This window comes from Quercus suber, unplaced genomic scaffold (assembly GCF_002906115.3).
Source record: "Quercus suber isolate HL8 unplaced genomic scaffold, Cork oak 2.0 scaffold_526, whole genome shotgun sequence".
NCBI lineage: Eukaryota > Viridiplantae > Streptophyta > Magnoliopsida > Fagales > Fagaceae > Quercus > Quercus suber.
Genome location: NW_027069975.1, coordinates 340,842 through 345,570, shown reverse-complemented (window position 1 = coordinate 345,570; position 4,729 = coordinate 340,842). Strand labels below are relative to the sequence as shown.

General features: G+C 33.0%; 1 long non-coding RNA gene across 1 annotated transcript; it reads left to right on the top strand.

The window, feature by feature from the left end:
• Positions 1-1,118, top strand: LOC112017522 (uncharacterized). Its single transcript, XR_010625095.1, has 3 exons — positions 1-65; positions 158-389; positions 470-1,118. It is a non-coding gene; the product is annotated as an uncharacterized LOC112017522 (long non-coding RNA).
• The last annotated feature ends 3,611 nt before the right edge of the window (positions 1,119-4,729 follow it).

Here is a 4,729-nt window from a genome sequence, read left to right as displayed (position 1 = left end):
ATCCAACTTTTAGTGAAGTTCCAACCAAAATACAAGACCATCCAATTTATTGGCCACATTTCAAAGTATGTGTACTATTGTATATTTGAATAAGTGTTATTGTCTTTAAGATAATACAATGCATGTGGAACTGAAAACTATTAATATTGCTCATTAGGATTGCATCGGTGCAATTGATGGCACACATGTGACAGCGGTTGTACCTACTGATAAGTCTATTCCATACTATGGAAGAAAGGGATATCCAACCCAAAATGTGATGGCTGCATGTGACTTTGATATGTTATTCACATTTGTTTTGCCTGGATGGGAAGGTGCAGCACACGACACTCACATTTTTCTTGATACTATTCGTAAAGAAAGTAACAACTTTCCGCACCCACCACCAGGTTTGTAATTGATTAATCAATTGTTCATTATAATGACATATTGTGTGAGTGTGTTAATACAATTGAATTTTTTTTTCTAGGGAAATATTATGTAGTTGATTCTGGATACCCAATGATGAAAGGCTATTTGGCACCATACAAGGGGATATCTTACCATCTTCAAGACTTTCGAAGGAGAGGTGGAAGCCCTAGAACTAGACATGAAAAATTTAATCATGCTCACTCATCTCTTCGATGTGTGATTGAGCGCACTTTTGGTGTGTGGAAGAATAAATAGAGAATTATCAGAAACATGCCATCTTTTCCATTCCATATTCAAATACTTATTGTATCTGCTACTATGGTTCTTCATAATTTTGTTAGACTAAATGATGGGGATGATAGGGGCTTCATAAACGCCAATCAAGATTCAATTTCCAGAAGAGAACATAATAGTGAAGCAGGTAGCAGTTATGAGCAGAACTCAGGATCTTTAACAAACCCTGCGATGGTGGTTCTTCGTGATTCCATTGCTAATTCCATTTGGGGGGATAATAATTAGTAGTTGTCTTTTTTATTTATTTATTTATAATATCATGTAGTACAATTTAAACTTGGGTTATTGGTATGTATTTTATCATCTTTTTTACATTTTTGTGTTGTACAATTTAAAATTGGGTTATTGATATGTATTTTATATGTTTTTACATTTTTATGTAGTATAATTTAAATTTGGATTATTGGTGTATATTTTATCATCTTTTTACATTTTCATTTTGTGCTTCATGATGATGAAAATTATTTAGATTAATTAATATTAATAAGAAGTCATTAATGGTAATAACAAATAATTATGACACTAAAAAAGAAAAATTGCCCAAACATTATTAGAATAATACCAATAATATATTTTTTTATTATTATTATTATTTAGTAAGTATATGACATAGTTGATTTTTAATTAAGTATGAAATAAACTCCCTTATAATACATTGTCCTTTTTGGTAATTTACCCTTCAAACAGCCACTTTTATAAGTGCTAGCCAAACATTCAGTTTTTTCAAAAAACACTTTTTAACAGCTTTACCAAATACTCAGCTTTTTGAAACTCAACTTTTTTATTATGGACTTTTTAAAAACTCCATTTTTTCATTATGCACTTTTACAAAAAGCTGAACCAAACACACCCTAACTTATTTACAAGGGACGGAGAGAATGACCCAACAACTGATCACTCCCTAGATATCTTGTTAAATACTAAAATTATTACCTTGTCTTGGTTCATGTAGCTTGCTTTAACGCTTTAGCAGGTGAAAATGCATTTGGAAAATGTCAAATAAGTCTTCAAAACTGATGGGGTTCATGGTTCTCTGAGCACATGAATTTAGTTGAGTCCTGCATGTACATTTGCCATGTGTTGTACTATTAACCATATTGACTCACACGGGTCTCTTCTATAAAGTTCCAGTCCAAGACATTCCTCTTGCCCAAATAGGTTGTTCTATTTCATATTTTAAATTTGATCGAGGTTCTAGTAACTGGGAAAGCTTCAATCAGTAGGGACGGAGCTATGCTTTGGCAATGGGGGGCAATGGCCCCCCCAACTTTTTTGGAAATTTGATTTATGCATATATATAGAAAGTTTAATATTTGACTCCAAAATATATACACTTAGCCCCCTCCAAGATATTTACAAATTACCCCATGAAACATCCCCCCCCCCCCCCCAAAAAAAAAAATCGCTGACCTTCCTTTTTGCCCAATTGCCTCAAGAATAATTGAAAAACCTTTAGCAAAACCTTAAAACCAGAAAAAACAAACCACATCCTCTCTCTGCGATGTGGTGTGTGAGGAAGAGACTCTAGCTACTCTGCCCCTTTTTTTTAATTTTATGAAACCCAGTCTTCGTCTCCTAGCTCTTGCTTCTCTCTCTGCTTGTATGCAACGACAAAGTATAGAACTAGTAGTGATATAGGTAGTAACTGATATTTCTAATATTCAATTATAAAGGTGTGGCCTCTAATATTTAGACCAAAAAAGAAAAGAAAAGGTTTTTAATAAAAACAAACTTGTGGCTATTGTTAGAGGACTAGAGTACTGGGTAGTGCTGTAGAGACTAATAAGAAGAGGAAAAAGAAAAAAGAAATTGGTTGTTTGTTTGACTTTTGTGGCCTTTGTTTGACTTTTGTGGCCTTAGGATGATAGAAAAGTTGTTTATTTTATGTTTTGTAATGATTTTTTTTTTTTTTTGAGAAACTTTGTAATGAATTGTTAATATTAATATTGCTGGGACTTAATTATCAATAAATTATTAACATTAAATTTGTTATGTTTTATGGCCATGTTTATTTGGGTTTTTGTTTGGAATTAATTTCATGGGGAATGTTGTGAATTTGAGTGTCCCTAGCATTATTCAAAGAAAAGTTATAAATAATTCATAAACTAATAATGATGATTTAGTGTTGCTAACCTCTAGTGTTGATGTCCTAATTTTTTGAAAATCCTAAAATAAAATCTTGAAAAATCACCAACAATGAAATTGGTATTAGTTTAGATATTGTAGCGTGATTTTGGATCGCATTTGCAAATATAAGATTATGATGTTAATAAACATGATAAAATTCAATAAGCTTATATTAAGCTTGGCCCACCCCCACCCCCCCCCGCGCCCCCCACCAAAAAGAAACATTTCTGGTTTTGCCACTGCATGAAACTCCTTCGTTTGATGGAGTAGTTCAAGAACAATGTGAGACCCCAGTATCTCATGATCAAACAAACAATTTACCAAAAATGAAACCTTAATTGATGAGGTTTTAGCATAACCTTAGTAAGTATTTTTGGATCATTTTTAAAATTAATTTTGAAAATATCTCAAAAGAATTAGCCAACTTTAGGTTTAAAGTGTTGGTGAATTTCATAAATGTATCTTGTTTGACTTGTAATGTTGATTTTCAAGGACAAGATCAAGTTTCAATAATCAGCACAAGAGAAGGAAGTCTGTTTCTTGGACTCGCCTTAGATTGAGTCTCAATCGATCTAGACAGTCCTCTCAACATTCCTTTAACTAAGGCTCGCTCGATCAAGACATGAGAATCCTAAATTCAAATAAGGTTACTAAAAGAATTTAATAATTGACTAACTGAAGAACAACAAGTTGCATGAGGAGAGCACAAGCGTCTAACTCTTAAATAATCAATATAGTAACCACCCAAAAATAAAAGAAGGAATAACAACACATCGAGACAATTGTCCCAACTCCCAAGGGATCAAGGATGAGACGATAAGTGGCCTACCAAAACCACGGGTAATTGTCGAGCCTCTAGTATAAATAAGGTTGATATTTCAGAAGAGTCTACATCAAACGCCCCAAATTTTGCTTGTTTATCCCTATAGTTTCCCCTTTATCGTCAAATCTAGCCTTAATTATAGTTATATTATTATGTTAATGCAAGTTTCCATCCAACATTTTAGATTTCCTATAATTAGTACCGTTTCGTTTGATGTAGCATCAAATTTACTTTCTTGCATTCATCAAAATAGCTTCTTCTTTCTTTTTCTTTTTTTGGGTCAAGAATCACTTCAAATTAATGAGCTATTTAATTTCAGTTCGTTTTTTTTTAGGTTCTACACTTAGTCAGGGTTGACACATTTATGCTAAAAACACTATTTGTGTCATTACATTTTGGCCAAAGTTCTCTTAGTTGACGTATATATTACCGAACCTGCTATAACCTTAAAACAAGAAGTCAAGAGACATTCTTGAGACCATCTCGAGGCAGGAACGGGAAATAGCCTCAAAGTTAGCTCGAGATAAAATTTTGACATTGAACAAACATTTAGTACTTCACTAATTGGCCTGGCTCAGATATATTGCTGTGCTACAATATTGTAGTTAAAAAAAATTGGGGTTATCTTCTTTCGCTATTGAAGTTAATAATATCTTAATCCAACTGTTGCTAATCCTTTGGGATGATCTAGACAAGTCTCTCATTCTCCCTAGTCCCTACAATAGACAAGTAATGAACAAGTCTAATATTTTGAGTGAGTGATAGAGCCGAATTATCCATGTGATCGAACTCTGATATACCAAGCAAAAGATCACCTAACCCATTGAAAAATTTAAAATACTAAGGTCACACTGTAATAAGGTCATGAAACCGAATCACCAAAGGACATGTCTTTTTTTTTTGAAACCCAAACAAATTTTCTTTCAATAATTTAAAAGTAAATTCATTATTGTCTTACATCAGATTGTAGCACCAGGGGTACATGTCAAGCTTACCTAGATGATATAATTTCTTGTTATGTTTTCTTGAGATTTCTAACACGTATCACATCATTCCACGTGGCACCGAAATCCC